Raw genomic sequence first — 17331 nt, forward strand, 5'->3', positions numbered from 1 at the left:
ACCTCTCCCCTGGGTTTTTCTTTTCTTTTCTTAACAATAGAGATGAGTGAAAGGAAAAACAAAGAGGATATTTCATTCCATCCTTTTTACTTTACTTTTTTGACTCCACTCGTTTATTTCTCACAAATGGCGGAAAAGGAAAAGTTGCATTGGCAGATGGCTGGCAATGCTGAGGAAAAAAAGAGGTTAAATTTCTCACTAAAAAAAGTATAATTTTATGACTTGAAATCGGAAGATGATACGAAGTTTACCATAAAGATTATGAATAGTGAAAAAGGTGAAGTCTTTACTCTTTATTATTCTCTATTCTATCATACAACTATAACCAACACTAAAATAACAATTGACAAAAGAGAGATAAACAATTGGTAAATTTCATTATATGCAATATAATCGTATATTTGCAGTTTTTTCTTCTACTTTTCGCTCTTAAACGATACTTCAAATGATGGGAACCACTGGTTGCCTAACCAATTTTTCTGTTGTTATATACTCCCATTATTCCAGTTTATGTGACACTCTTTCCTTTTTAGTCAGTCTCAAAAAGAATGACATCTTTTTATATTTTGTAACAATTTTACTTTAAAATGTTTGTTTTACCCTTAATGAATTGATCTTAGCCACACAACCATCTATGACTTATTTTAGACCACAAATATCAAAAGTCTTCTTTTCTCTCTTAAACTCCGTGCTTAGTCAAACACCTTCACGTAAATTGTGACTAAGGGAGTATATATATAACCCAGTACCAATCCACATATCTATGTCTAAGACTAGGGGCTCATTTGGTACGAGGGATAAGGATAAAAAATTCCAGGATTATATTTGAGATGAGTTTATCCCACGTTTGGTTGGGATAAAATCTCGGTATAACTAATCTCGGGATTAGTTATCCCGAGATTGTAGTGTTATTTTATCCCTGTGGGAGGGTGGAATAACTAATCTCGAGGTAGCTAAGGATTAGTTATCCTGGAATAACTTGTTTCCAACCAAACGACCCCTAAAGACTTAACCTTTCTACACTATGAAAGGTGTAAACAGAGGATGTATAATATTAGAAATAACACATTAGCTTCCTCAATTATAACTCCACTAGAAAGTCTTTCTTTCCTTCCTTTTACTTTGCTTTGACTCCCTTTCCATTTTTTCTCTTCGTCTTTTCCAACTTTAGCATTTCCTTTTTGACTAATGGCCAATTAATTGAGTTTTCTTATCTGTTTCACACCTTAATTTCTGACAATAATGGAAAAGGTAGCGTACATCAACTAGGAATAGTGAAAAAGGTAAAGTCTTACTCTTTATTAAGCACCACAACAACCCAATTATGTCAGTTTCCTCATCATAGACTAAGCTGAAAATTTGCTTGTTAGTCCTTAGCAATATTCTTCAACAATGTCTCATGCTTCTTCTTCGAAAGTTTTCAAGTATGATGTCTTTTTGAGTTTTAGAGGTGAAGGTACACGTAGAACCTTTGTAAGTCATCTCTAAAGTCATTATTGAACAATCCTGCATGTGAACTTCATTAGAAGTTTGGACCCATTCACAATAATGTTACAGAGACAATAACCATAAGGCAATACATATATTACAATAAAAGCTTTTAAGCAGTAAAAATATAATAACATTAGCTTTTTCTTCGCCATTTTGGTCAAGGACCAAGTTAAGTCTTCTTGCCTATTTCAGTACTCTTTAATTTCTCACAATAATGAAGAAGGTAGGGTACAATTGTATGACTTGAAATAGGAAGATGATAAGAAGTTTCCCTTAAAGACTATGAATAGTGAAAAAGGTGAAGTCTTGCTCTTTATTAAGCACCAAAGCCACCCAATTATTTGAGTTATCTCACCATATATCCAAAGCTGAGAATTTGCCTGTTAGTCTTTAGCAATATTCTTCAAAATGTCTCACGCTTCATCTTCCAAAGTTTGCAAGTATGGTGCTTTTTTGAGTTTTAGAGGTCCAGATACCCGCAAGAACTTTGTGAGTCATCTCTATAATGCTTTAGAGCAAAGGGGAATTGATGCTTTTAAAGATGAAGAGCGGCTGGAAACAGGAAAATCTATTTCCAGTGAACTACTGAAAGCCATAGAAGAGTCCAAATTTGCCATTGTGATATTTTCAAAAAGCTATGCATCGTCAAGATGGTGCTTAGAGGAGCTTGCTCACATCATAAAGAGCCGAAATGAATTAGATCAGATTGTGATTCCAATTTTTTATGATGTGAGTCCATCTGATGTAAGCCATCAAAATTCACCATTCGCTGAGTCATTTTCCCAACACGAGGAAAAACACAAAGATGATTTGGAGAAGGTTCAAAGATGGAGAGAAGCATGTAAGCAAGCTTGGAAAATATCAGGGTACCATTTACAAGAGTGCAAGTAAGCTTTCTTTCTTTTGTTTTTTATGTTCTCTTTGTTTTTCTTGGCCTCTTCTTTATTTTGCACCATATCCTTTTTTCTTCTTATTTGTAATTTTCCTGTTTTGCAATTCAAGAAACATAGTTTTGTTATTGTTTTGCAAGAATCATTTAAAGTAATAAAATAAGGTACAAAAATAAAAGAGAGCATACACTAGAGTGCAAAATGTAAACAACTCTATAATCTTATTTGATTTCTAAAGTTCTATTTACATAGTTGTTGTTCATTGTAACGTGTAGGGATGAGGCAGATTGCATCACAAAGGTTGTTGATTACATATTACAGAACGTTATTTTACCCGTTTCGGAAAGCTTAGTGGGTACTCAAATTGACAAAGTAATTTCATTATTACATATGAAATCCAATGACGTTTGTTCCGTTGGAATATGGGGAATGGGCGGTATTGGGAAGACAAAAATTGCAAGTGTTATATATGAGAGATATCGTCATCAATTTGAAGCTTATTGTTTTCTTGATGATGTTGGAGAAATGTGCCGAAAAAAGGGACTTAAGTGGCTACAGAAAACTCTTATCTGCAAGCTATTTGGAAAAAAAAAATGATTGTAACTAGTGAATGTGATGGAACCATAATTATAAAGAATGGGCTTCGCTGGAAGAAAGTTTTGCTCATTCTTGACAATGCAGACCATCTGAGTCAAATAGAGTTTATAGTTGGAGGGACAGAGTGGTTTGGCAGGGGTAGTAGAATTTTGATTACCACAAGAGACAAGCACCTGATAATCACTCATGTGAAAGAGGATAAAGTATATGAAGTCCTGCTATTGTCTGAGAATGAAGCTCTTGAACTGTTTTGCATGCATGCTTTCAAAAGAAAATCTCCAGAGAGAGTTTGAGGAACTTTCAAGTGAAGTGGTGAAGTATGCTGATGGACTTCCTTTAGCTCTTAAAGTTTTGGGTTCTTCTCTTTATGGACGAAACAAAGAGCAATGTAGAGACATAATTGATAGATTGAAGAAGATCCCAAATGATGACATTCTAGGAAAACTTAAGATTGGTCTTGATGGGTTGGATAAAGATGTGATGAGAATATTCCTAGATATCGCATGCTTGTTCAATCATGAACCAAGATATTATGTGGAACGAATACTTAGGAGTTGTAGTATTGACTTGATAGGAATAAATTACCTGATTGAAAAATCTCTTTTATCCGGCAGAGGTGGCTACAGGTTTGAGATGCATAATTTGATAAGAGGAATGGGTGAAAATGTGTCAAAGGAAGAGTATGCAAACAACAGAATATGGCTTCGTGAGGAGGTTCATGACCTTTTTACTGGAAAGTTGGTAAGGAATATTTTAACTAAATTGATACTTTTGTAAGCTCATAGTATTGCGACTTTGTTCCGTTGAGTTTTGTGCTTCATTTCTTTAATCCCCTGACAAATAGATATTTGTTTCTTTCTTTACAGAAACCAAAAAAGGTGGAAAGCCTACGGATCCCCTACAGTTACTGTTTTGAAGATGATCATGGAAATCATAATGAGGTATTCAAGAGGATGCAAAGCTTACAGGTGTTGATACTTGATCATGAAACTATTTGCTTAGAAAGCACTATCACTTGTCTTCCTTCTAGCCTGCGGTGGATTAAATGGCCAAACTATCCTTCAAGTTCATTGCCGGATAGATTTGACCCATCACACCTTGTTGGCCTTTGTTTACAGAGTAGTCAGCTTGTCGAACTCTGGCCAATACCAAAGGTATACTTGTGCACTCTCTCTCCTCCAAAACTACAATACTCTTGTTTATTATATTCGCTAGGTTAATGCACATTACGCCATGGTTCAAATGCTACGCCAAGTAAATGCTTCTATATACACAATTTACATCCTGTAAAACTTAAAACTTGCAAATCCAATGTACAGAGACTTTATCCAAAATCAAACATATTATCTCTCCAAACTGCTCATACTTCTATCTTTCTTTTCCCAATTAAATGTTCAATTTTTTTTTGGTGGAATGGAACTAGAACTACAAGTTTTTGTACGGAGTGCCGCTCCTTGTGGTTGGTCTTTAAATATTGTCCACGTTTTTTACTTTTGTTTTGAAAATCGGCTCCTTTTGTTTATTATGCTAGGCAATTATCATTTTTTGTCCTTAGGATATAAGCCCAGTCCAGCTGTCCCTGTACTTTTTATAATAACGTGGTACAAAAGTTTTTTTTTATCGATACTAGCTAAAAAGTTTGGGCATTTATCGTCATGCCGAGACGGCAGGGTGTGAGTACTACTACAGTTCTAAAATGTATTCGTTTTTTCTTGTGTGTTAGCTTTAATGTTCAATTCTTTTTACACGATTAATTGCTTTTGGTATATTTTTCAATGTATCATGGATAATTTGCAGTTTTGTAAGTATATTTTTAGGCCAAAGTGTATGGGCGATGCAATTTTTTAAGCTCATTTCATCGAAGCGTTGGCCATATGTCCATCAATTAAAATACACCTCGTCTTAAGATAAAAACATCATTTTTGAACACATTTTTTCATTCGCTTTAAATGAGCGTGAGAGACGATTTTTTTTTTTTGAATTTTTAATCATTAAAAATTAATTTTAACAAAAACTCTAATTTAAAATCTATTTAAATAATTAAAAAATTGAAAAACCCAACCTGCTGCCATCGTTTGCATCCTCTCCATTCTCGCTTTTCTTTTTAAAATTTTTAATCATTAAAAATTATTTTTAACAAAACGCTATTTAAATAGATTTTAATTTGCAGTTTTCGGAGAGGATGGGTTGGTTTTTCAATTTTTTTAATTATTTAAATTTTTAAAATAGAGTTTTGTTAAAATTAATTTTTAATGATTAAAAATTTTGAGGCATCATCGGAGAGGATGGGTTGATTTTTCAATTTTTTAAAATTATTTAAATAGATTTTAAAATAGAGTTTTTGTTAAAATTAATTTTTAATGATTAAAAATTTCGGCGGCGTAGAGTAAATGAGAGGATGGGTTGGGTTTTTCAATTTTTTTTAATTATTTAAATAGATTTTAAAATAGAGTTTTTGTTAAAAATAATTGTTTTTGTTGACATGACTTATTTAAAAAAAAAAAAAAAAACAGGTAACATGACATGGCTCCATGTCTATTTTTTCAATCCATGTGTGGAGTGACACATTTTAATGGAATACATTTGAAAAATGAGGACTTTGGCCTATATTTTTATACGTTTTATATGAGGCATCATGAGTGAAAACTAGAAATAATCATGATAATCCGGTAGAGTAAATGGAATAAGTTTTATATGAGATAATGGAATAAATTTAAATAGGTGCCAAGAAAACAAAAAATCATCCAGAGAGAGAATAAGATAAACTGAGAGAAAACTGAAAAAAAAAAACACGACAATCCTGTAGATTTAAGTGAGCTAGCATGAGTGGGAACTAGAAACTGGGATAGTTTGTATGTTATCCAACAAGATATATGTTGAGTTGAATATAGCGTGAAATTATATCAATTTTTTCATAACTTGCATGCCACAGTTGCGGCATTGCTTTACCATATCTGTTGCTCAACTTAAGGTTATTTTAGTTCGAAAATTTTTAATTAAAATTAAAAAGGTCATTTGTGAAGCGTTGTCAAAACCGAGAACAACCTTTAAACCTGCGCTAAAATAACATGTTTATACAAGTACAAAGTCACCCCTAGAACTATGGCTACATGTCCGATCCAAACCTTAAAGATTGATGCATGTCCTGTTTGAGTTAAATAAATAGTGAATAAAAAATGGGTGAAGAAACTTTTTTTGTAGGAGCAAACATAATAAATAAATCTACTGCGAAGCATGCAAAAGGACTTGAACATGCTGTATACTTGTTTCTGTAATTCATCTTTACTATATCCATATTTATGTATTATGAGCCTGTTTGGATTGGCTTATGTTAGGTACTTTTAAGCCAAAATAACTTTTAAGCACTTTTGTAGTGTTTAAATAAAACATAAAAGTGTTTCTAAGCCAAAACTTCAAAAATATGTCTATATTTGTTTTCTATAGGAACAAGGTTATAAATAACTTAAAATGAAGTGCTTTATCACAAAGAATAGTAAAGAAAAAATAGTCATGTGAAATACTTTTGATGTTTTGATTTTAAATTTTCAAATATTAGATATCAAATGGTGATTTATTGCAAAGTTCTCATACAAAATAATGGAATAATAGTTCTAAACAAATTGTTACAATTATAGAACATCTTGTAGATAAACTCGCTTTTTTTGTAATTTACATCTTCTAATTATAATCTACGAAATAAGGAACTTGAAATAAATTTGTTGATAGGTCAATGCAAGTAAATTAATCAGTCCACTATTTAAATGCTACATTAAATACATGTTCTGATATCCACAATTAAAACCAATTTTTTTTCTTTTCTAATCACTCACTTGAAAGTGAATTTAAAACTTACAAATACAAACTTCATCACAAAATCAAATGTATAACCTCTCTCTCTGCCAGCTTTCTTTTCGCAATTAAATCTTCAAAAATATTTAGATGGAATTGAACTAAGTTGACATTCACGATCTAAAATGAAAAACTATATCACACAGAATTGTAAAGGAACATTTTTCATGTGAAATATGTTTACTTTTTTGATTTCCAAATTTTTAAGAATTAGATATCAACTGGAATTCGTTGCGAAGTTCTCGTACAAAATAATGGAATAATAATTCCGATCAAATTATTATAATTGTAGAATATCTAAAATATAAACTTGCTTTTGTGTATAATTTATTCTGTGAGATTATATCTAATTGCTAAAGAACTTGCAAGCCCTGGGAGACTACCTCACGGCGTAAGCCCCATAAATACTTAATTTTCAATATTTTAAAAAAGTAAAATCTAAAAAGAAAATACAATATGAAAGTGGTTTAATTTTCATTTCTAAATTAAAAGAGAAGAAATATATATATAAACCTCTTTTCCACATTAGCTACAAACAACATACTTAAGTGAGCATTGTGAAAACGAACCTTTTTTTCTAAGCCTTCTCTTCTCTTTTCCACAACCTTCTCTTCTCTTCTCTTTATTTCTTCCCCACAACATACTTAAGCTATCTGGTATATCATACAAACATTATGTTTTAAATTGTTTTTTTAATTAAAGCAGAAATTGAGCAACTTGAAGCATTTGGATCTAAGCTGGAGCTTTGGGTTAACAAAAACCCCTAATTTTGGTGATATGCCAAACTTGGAGACACTAGATTTAGAGGACTGTGAGAATTTGGAAGAGGTCCATCCCTCTCTTGGACATTGCAAAATGCTTACAAGATTGGATTTGTGGAATTGTCGCAAACTTAAGAAGCTTCCAGAATTTGTGGGTTTCTCTTCTCTTTATTTTTTACCCACAAAATAGAATTGCCTATTTCATAGAAACATTATGTTTTATATTTTTTATTTTTATGAAAACAGGGATTGAGCAACTTGAAGCATTTGAATCTAAGCGGGTGAGATGGGTTAACGGAAACCCCTAATTTTGGTGATATGTCATATTTGGAGACACTAATTTTATATGGGTGTGAGAATTTTGAAGAGGTCCATCCCTCTCTTGGACATTGCAAAATGCTTACTTCTTTGAATTTGGGGAGTTGTCGCAAACTTAAGAAGCTTTCACAATTTGTTATCATGGAATCTCTTGAACATCTCAATCTTTATAAATGCACAAGTTTAGAAGAATTTCCAGAAATCTGTGGAGATATGCTGCGCTTATCAACACTCTCTGTAGGGTCCCCCTGGATAAGAAGCTTACCCCCGCCTCTCAGCGGCCTTAGTTATTTGAAATTGGATGGTTGTGAAGTTCTTGAAAGTATTCCGAATGCTATACAAAATCTTGGATTTCTCTGGATTGAAGGTTGCAATAAACTTGCAACGCTGCCAAACAACCTCTTTGAATCAGGTCAATTGAAAGTGCTTCATATATATGAATGTTCTGGATTGGTAGAGCTCCCTATATCTCTTGGGGTTCAAAAGAAGCTTGTTAGGTTAAAGATAGATAGATGTGAGGACTTAAAGAAGCTTCTAAGCTCTATTCAGATGGAATCCCTTGAAGAACTCAAGATATCTAATTGCCCAAAATTAGATACATTTCCAAAAATCAATGGAGATATGCATAGCTTAACAGAACTGGCCATTCAATATACGGGGATAAGAGAACTGCCTTCATCCATTGCGAATCTGAGCGTTCTCACTAAGCTCAGTCTGAAAGGTTGTGAAGATCTTGTAAGTCTACCAGACAGCCTCTATAATTTGAAGAAGCTTAAGGATCTTGTTCTCCACGGCTGCAAAAATCTTGAGAAGCTTCCAGAATATATTGGGTGATCTGTATGAGTTAAGGGATTTAATGTTCTCACATAAACAATTTCAGCATTCCTCTAGCTTCGTTTTGCATCAACTATTAGCTTTATCCTCCTTGAGATGTCTTGATCTTTGACTTCCTGAGGATTTAGGATCTTTGACTTTTTTGCAACACTTGAATGTAAGTGGAAGCAATATTTCTTGTTTACCTAAAAGCATCAAAGAACTCTTACACCTTGTTGAGCTGAACGTATAGTTCTGTCAGAATCTTAATGAACTGGCAGGAGAGCTACCCCCAAATTTAGAGAACCTATATGAAGATTATCATTTAGCCTTGAAGAGCATCAGAGATCTTCTGAATAAGTGTCTTAAGTTGCGTAGACTCTCAATATCATGGTGTGGTCATGAGAAATCCGAATACGGAACTGTCTCAACTTGCCAAATTAATGGGTTGAAGTCCCTACAATATGTAATCAGGACATGCATTCAGGTTTTTATCTCTCCCGCACACATATGAATGTTCAATATTCTTGTCAAATTGATTTCTATTAATAATAATTTCTGTTGCAGTATGACTTCCACAAAGGGATTCTTTTTTTATTTTGTTTCCTAAAGTTAGAATTCCAGAGTTGTTTGATTATCAATTTATTAATCAAAAAGAGATCTCAATTGAACTGAACCCATCTTGGTATACCGATTAATTCATGGGGTTTTCGGTGTGTTTCTGTCCTAATGGTGGAGGGGAGGTGATGCTAACAGCTACATTGGTCTGCAAATCTGACCTTGAAAGAAAACATTCCTTGAAGTTAGACCACTATGTACCATTTGAAACAATGTGGCACGCTTCTGACAATAAAGAAGGGAAGAACCCAAATGAGTATTACCTTTTTAAGGTATCTACACAGTACAGGGAGGTAATATGTTAGGGAATTCACCTGGAGTATGAGAATAAAGATAGGAGATGGAGAAGGAAGAAACGAGCGATGCAAAGTCTCGAACTCTTTCCAGTTCTGCAAAAGATACTGTAGTGACAACTGAGATTGGCTGCTCCATGGTACTTGAGCAACCAGAGCCATCACACACTGCTGGGCATTTGCAAGCGTTTGCTGATCATAACATTGCAACAAACATGGGACTACATTTGCGCAATGAAAATAAAGATGTAGAGGTGGATCAAGCAGTAATGGCAGCTCAAAATGAACATGAATCTCAGAATGTTGAGCTGACTAGAGTTGCCCATCCAGAAAAATGGGCGATGTTTCAAGAAAGAGAAAGACAGCAGGGACAGATGAGACTAGCTGCTGACATTGCACCTACAAGCACGCATGATTTTGATTGGATCATGAGAAACTTCTTCCTTTGCTAGCAAAAAATTGTCACTGAAAGGAGAAAATCAAGGTTAGCCTTGAAAGTATCTTGAGAATTCTTGTGTTCTCATGTATTTTTACCATTAATTTCATGTTTCTTTGATGTAGGAAGCATCTATCCAATCAGATATTCAAAACAAAGAAGGTGTAATGAGGGAGCAATTACTCAAACATCAAAGCCAAGTGCTAGGTTTGAGAGTTGAGACAGAACAATAGGGAATCCTCTTGCTCCTCTGGCTAAGTGCAAGTTTGATTACTCTATCATATTCAAACTTAAGCTGGAAAAAGTTTAATTGCTCATTGCAAGTTTTCTAAAGATCTTTTTTCCAGCTTAATTTTCTTTTTTATGGTTCAAAATATAAACTTAAGCTGGAAAAGAAACACATCTTTAGAAAACTGATTATTATCCTGTTTGCTTGAAATTTAAGTTACATTTAATTGAAGTAATTTTGACCAAACTTTCCTGATTTTTCATATGTTAAGTGAAAAACAAATGGTTAAACATACTGTCAAATCTTGTTTAGCCTTTACCCCCTGTTGTATGAGGAGAAGTAGTTCCTAAATCACACTATTTGAAGTAGATCGAAGCTCCTTAAGACAATTGACTTCACTGACTGCGCTTTCAAGTTACATGATTAACTTTTGGTATTTCAAGGGACATGGCAAAAATGGAGGAACTGAAAGATAGATTCAAGAGGTACACAATTAATTTCACCTTGACTCTGCAATGAGAAATGGTGATAATGTTTTTGCATTGGAGTATCATAAAAATAGCCCAACAACAAGCAGAAGATAATGCAATCAACTAAACGTAACTCGCCAGTGTTTGTCAGGACACAACTTAGGTGAAACATCAAACATTTGCCTTTCCTAAGGCCCCCGCTTGAGGGGCAACCTTTATACTCTTTTAATTGTATAATGATGAACTTGAGCTTACAAGATTTTGTCTCGAGGGAATACTCACTTTCTCAAATGGTTTGTCACGAGGTTGCGTTATACTCCCAATCCAAATTTTGTTATTGATTTTCTGTTTTACTAATAAATACAACCATCTTTGTATACATCAATGAAACTTATTTCCATGTATATCTTGTTGCCAAATAAAATTTGTACACGCTTTGATTTCGTAAGGGAAGGTTGTGATAACAGAAATTGATGAGAGGTTGATGGCTCTTAAAGAAAATGTATTTGCTTGCTAGTTTGTTAGAGAAACACTGTGTCATTTTCACCTTTTTTACATTTCAGAGAGTCTAACTAATAACTCTTGCAACCTTTTAAGTAATGAACTTGAGCTTACAAGATTGCAGATGTATAATGGTGACTTTTCATTTCGTACTCAGAGACCTGATTGGGTATGTCTCTACTCCTCTTCTATGTTTTCCTGATTGGCTATGCCTTTCACTTATCTCAGTTTCATGCCTCGTCCTCTGCTACTATTCATTCGAATTACGCCTTTACTAGTTATTCCTATGGATAATCATGAGTTCTTTAAACTGTCAGGGGATGTATTGTTTGAATTATAAGAAATTTTAGTGTCGGTATAAAATTTTGCATTACTTGTACAATGTTGGTTTTTCATATAAAACCTGCATAACTAATATGATCTACTATAATTAATAGATCTACGTATAATTAATACGTCATTTGGCATATGGTATTAAACTTCGGATAGCTTGAACTCTACACAAGTTACACAAAAGTTTCACCAAAAATTAGATGTTGTATTGCTAATTTTGCTATAACTTATATTATATTGATTCCTCCCTCTCTTTCTGTTTTCCAAATTGCTAAAAGATCTGGATTTCGAGGAAGTCCAAAGGGTTGCCTTACGAGATTGTTATGGGATTGCTTCTATTTACTTCAGTTGCTTTACTAGCATGCGTTAATCCGCCGTAATCTAAATTCCAAACCCGGATGTTGTTTAATCAACTATTCAGCAGAGATCTCCAAATTGTTTTTATTCTTGGAGTATATATAGTTGTGATATCATTCTTCTCAAAACAATGGACTAAATTTGCAATCTTGGAAAATTCTTCAATACTGACATTGTTTACTTACATTGTAAATAATTATGTACTGCTGGTTGCAGCATTTTTGGGGAGTTAATAGCCATATTGGGTAATTGCACCACATGATTTTACTTTTTTCTTCTGCTGGACTTTGGCATTTGTATTGAGTTTGCTTGACTTAGTATTTCAATCCATGATTGGCCTTTTGAATTGAGTTTTGTTTTTGCTCTTGTGTTCGGGCATTAAAACATTTTATTCTTAGCCATTTTATTGCAAGTGAATCAATATGTAAATGTATGTAATGTGAAGTGAAAATCTACATTATCTTATTTGTTCATCTCTCTTTTATTGCGCAAATCCGTCACATACATGGATTCAAATGGATCATCTTCCCAACACAAGAATTGTCAGGACTCAATTATAACTGTTTAACACGTGTTTATATCATGTGTTGTTGATTATTTTGAAATCCTACTAGATTGACATGAATTGTACTATATTTATTCTGCCTATCTTGTTAGATTGTTCATAAATCTTACCGGATTGGCTTGATTTTGTGCTTTGAATCATGCTCAATTACCTGTTTCCAGCATCATTAGATACTAGTCAAGGTGTGTTTTGATAAATAGATGGTGGTAGTTAGGTAGAAAACGTAAACACTAGATAGTTCAGGTAGGAAACATAAACAATTGATAGTTCAGGTAGGAAATGCAAACGCTTGATAGTTTAGGTGTGCTTTGATAAGTAGTTAGTGGTAGTTCAGATAGAAAACTCACAAAAAAGTGATACTTCAGGACCATTCTCTATATAAAAATTTAAAACATTTATTTTCGCAATAAAATAAAGCAAAAATTAAAGACTGGACAGGCAAAGGCACACGGGGAGAAAACTCTTCATTTTAATTCTCTCCACAATTTCCTGGAATTGCGAAGCTTTGAGGGTCTGTTTGGAAAGCCACATGGTAATTGAAATTGGTGTAATTACTCGGGTAGTAATTACACAGTATTGTAATTATAACGACATGTTTGTATGTCATCACATAATTATAGTATAATTACAAGCGTCTTTGTTTGGTTGCACAAGTGTACATAGTTAGTTTAATTTAAAAATAAAATTTAGTTATCAAAAATTAAAAAAAAATATATGAAAAATATGTAGCTTTTATAAATGATATTAAATTATGTATTTAACAACACATTATATCTTGAAAATATATTAATTATTATCATATATTTGTAACTAATATTGTAAACAATAATTGATATATATTTTTCAAATTAATAATATTTTAATTTTAATTAATTATAAAAATTAAAAGCAGACTTTTTGTGAGAACATTATGGATTGGATGTTCGACAAAAAGATAAAATTATAAATATAATGCGATAACATTATTCAAATGTTTGACAAAAAATCTATCAAAATCTATCAACTATAAGTGAAAAATAAACAATATGTAATGTGAAATAACAAGTCAATAGTACTAAAGCAAATAAAATTAAAATCTAAAATATAACCTAAATTCAAAATCTAAAAAAAAAAAAAGTTTAACACCATACTCTTATGTCAAATTCCAACATTATATGAGTAAGTTCTAATGTAACTTAAGTAAATATAATTTAAAAGAAAGGGAAAATATAAGTCTATAGCCTCAATTACAACGAAATCTACTTTAATAACATCACTCACTATATTCCAAGTTTGTTTATGTAACAGCCCAGTATTTTTCCAAGTGTCTCAAATTATTTCCTTATTCATAGTTTATTTAATTTTAGCGGTATTGTACCAAAGACATAATTATGAAATATATTCATATAATATATATGTAGATATATTTAGTTGTATACATAATTTATAGGATATATTTTATGAAAAAGCGAGCTTAAGTGAATAAGTGGGAAAAAGTAGAGAGCGGGGCCACTTTCATTTTGCGGACAATGTTAATATGAAAACGTGTGAGTGCAAATTAGTGAATGTAATTTATGATAAAATATGTTTAAGTGGGAAAATAGTGGTCCACTTTCATTTTGCTGCCATAATATGTAGACGTGTGAGTGCAAAATTCGTGAAGTTGATTAATGATAAAATATGCTTAAGTGGGAAAAAAATAGAACTGGGGCAAGCCCACTCCTTTTCTTCTACCAAGGTATTATAACTTTGGGACTTTGTCTTGGTTTCGGACGAGAGAAATTGTCAAAGTGGCGTGGTGAGTTGGAAAGTGGAAATTTCATTTGTTGTATCAGTGGTATTGTACTTAATTCCATTCCTTAGTTATGTTTGATGGCGTAATAGAATAACTAGCATAAGTAATTCACCGAATAATGCCCAATAACCTATCTTTGAAAGACAAATTAATTATGGAGTCATGATTGTGTTTCTTAGGACTTGGCGATTGAAATGGTATTTAAGAGGCAATACCTTTCTCGATTACAATTTTTCTTTGCGGAATTCATTTGGCTTGGGGGAAATAACATTAAATATTATTTTAATATAAGAAGAAATTATTATGCAAACCTTGGAGGGACCAAATAGCGAGTAGATTGAAAGTGGGTTTTCAAAGTGTTGAATTTGTGAAATTTTCGTGTACCTTGTGTTCGGTCGCAATAAATTTTCATTTCAATTATTTCCTTCTTTATGTATTACGGTTATGACTATTTGGAGACTATATCATATTTTGAAATTTGTTATTAGAAGTATTATTAAGATACGGTTTGATCGTACTTTATGGGAATTATGAAATTTAGTATAAAATATTGACATTGAACCGGTAGTTTACGAATGCAAGAACATAAGATTTGACCCATTAACTTAGACCGTTATTTATGATATTGAATAGATTGAGGCTATCGGAAATCGTTCGAAGAGAATTTGGCATTTCGAGAGAGAGGCTAACGTTCGGTTATGAGGCAAGTGAGGCTTAAACTCTTAGTTTGCTTGCTTTTCATAAAAAGCATATGGTTTGTGTTGTATGTATGCATTTAAACCGTTTAGTTCGTGTGAGTTGGGCGACGTATCTAAATTGGATAATTTCCAAGTTTCTAAAGTAATGATCGTATGAGTCCTTTAAGCGTAAATTCGCTTAAATAGATACTATTTATATAAATGTAAAGTCTAGAAGTGGTATTGATTGGATGTATGTTCCACTTATCGGATCTTTAGGGGGGGCACACTTCCATAGGTCCCATTGATGTTCAGTGAGAGATAGATGCTAGAATCTTAAGTGACCCGGGTAAGATGGGGGTAAATAATGCCCTCTCCGGAAGACGGGGTAAGACATAGACAAATACGTACTATGTCCGTGAGCTTACATTGAGATTCAATGTACGTCGTATGTATTGCTCGGCCGGGTAAGATGGGGGTAAATAATGCCTCTCGGGAAACGGGGTAAGACATAGGTAAATACGTACTATGTCCCGTGAGCATAGATTCAGATTTAGAGTATTTCATGTTTTGCTTGTTTGTGCTTCATGATTTCAGCTTTAGCTTCAGTGTTTGTATATATTTGATATACTTGTACTGTGTAATTGCTTCTATGCATTATCAGGGATTTCAAAGACTTGCCCCGTGGGTGTAAGCTCGCAGTGTGATGATCCAGCTTCGGGTCTTTTAGACTCGCACTTGTGATGTTGTATGTGTGCGGGTGTGGTTAACGGTGACCGTGTAGCGATATTTGATTCATTCGGCTTTGTTCGGTCCGGTTCGGTAGAGGTGAGCCACCATTAGATCATGGCGGCCTCTTCTTCTTTAGATGACTTAGTAGTATCTTGTAGCCTACGTCTCGTACTTTTACATTCGGACTAGTAGTTCCATGACTTAGATATTTTTATGGGGTTTTTTTGGGCAAGACTCGTATTTGTATTACGCTTCCGCACTTTTCTTTATATTATGAGACTTTGCGTATTATCCATTTATTTGTTAATTTTCGCATGATTCGCTTAGAGGGTTCGCCTTATGAGTATAAGCTCGTCGGGTGCCGGTCACGGCTTTGGAGTGTCGGATTTGGGTCGTAGTAATGGGTTATGACTCATTCTTTCTAATACTAAGAGGTGTAGTTTAAAAAATTAGAATAAATACATAGTTATGCGAAATGAATAAAATAAAAAAAATTACGAGCAATTACGTGGAATCACAAGAAGTAAAGGTTGGAATGAAAAAAAAAGGAAATGAAAGATAAATAATATAAAAAAATATTTTTAAAATTAAAAATAATTAAAAAATAAAAAAGAAGATAAAATAATAGAATTAAGAATAAATTAAAAAGGAAAAGAAATTAAAATGAACAAAAAAGAAAGAATTGGCCAAGAAACAGGCCAAACTGTGTAGGCTTTCCAAACATGCCCAAAAGGAAAATCTCTCATTTCTTCCTGTTTACTTTACTTTTTCTGATTCCACTCTTTAATTTCTCAAAAATGGTAGGGTATGATATTATTGATGACAAGAAAGAAGACGATATGAAGTTGCCCATAAGTTGCATTGGCAAATGGCTAGCAATGCTGAAGACAAAAAGTTTAAATTTTCACTCTTTATTACTGTATTCTTTAATAAGGGACCAATTTTGTTGAATTTTGTCCTTTTTCACACACTGTTCATTTATACCTTCTTCTTTGTTTCATTCTTTAATTTCTCACTCCAATATTGAAAAAAGGTACAATTTTATGACTTGAAAAGTATAAGAATTTTTTTTTCATTTTTTATAATTTTTTTATAAAAGTAAAATAAATATTTAAAATAGAAAATTTGAGGGAGGTTGGGGGTAGCATGGAGGGGGGAGGTGGGGCGCAGGGGTGGGCGTGGAGGGGTAGGTGGTGTTGGAATTGGATGCCTTGGTGTGTTTTATTGAATTCGAAAAAATGTTTCTCGTCGAATTTTTAAGGGCTTAAAATATTTGCCAAGACATTTAGTGTAACCAAATAAGAGAAAATAGGAAAACATTTTCCGTCATTACGAAACACCCCTAATTCTCCCAATTCCGGAATTGCGAAGCTTCAAAGGAATTTCGCCGCTTTTCTTGCCTTTTCTAATAATAGAGATGAGTGAAAGGGTAACAAACGAATATTTCTCATACTATGAAATTCTTTCATTCCTTCCTTTTTTTGACGTTGCTTTATTTTTATTTTTTATTCCACTCTTTAATTTCTCACAAATGGTGGAAAAAAGAGGAACGATAAGTTGCGTTTGTGATGGCTAGCAATGGTGAAGATAAAAGGTAACATTTTACCTTTTATTACTTTACTCTTTT

The 17331-nt window shown here is 33.1% G+C and overlaps 1 long non-coding RNA gene and 1 pseudogene across 1 annotated transcript in view; both read left to right on the top strand.

Moving 5' to 3' along the window:
* Window positions 1-300: 300 nt before the first annotated feature.
* On the top strand, window positions 301-8852 carry LOC132057857 (TMV resistance protein N-like; annotated as a pseudogene).
* A 3057-nt stretch (window positions 8853-11909) lies between these two features.
* LOC132056957 (uncharacterized) overlaps window positions 11910-17331 on the top strand; it is a 22841-nt gene continuing 17419 nt past the window's right edge. Inside the window, exon 1 of the long non-coding RNA XR_009415045.1 lies at window positions 11910-12036. This is a non-coding gene — a long non-coding RNA (uncharacterized LOC132056957). The remainder of the gene's footprint in view (window positions 12037-17331) is intronic.

This window comes from Lycium ferocissimum, chromosome 5, assembly GCF_029784015.1.
Source record: "Lycium ferocissimum isolate CSIRO_LF1 chromosome 5, AGI_CSIRO_Lferr_CH_V1, whole genome shotgun sequence".
NCBI classification, from domain to species: domain Eukaryota; kingdom Viridiplantae; phylum Streptophyta; class Magnoliopsida; order Solanales; family Solanaceae; genus Lycium; species Lycium ferocissimum.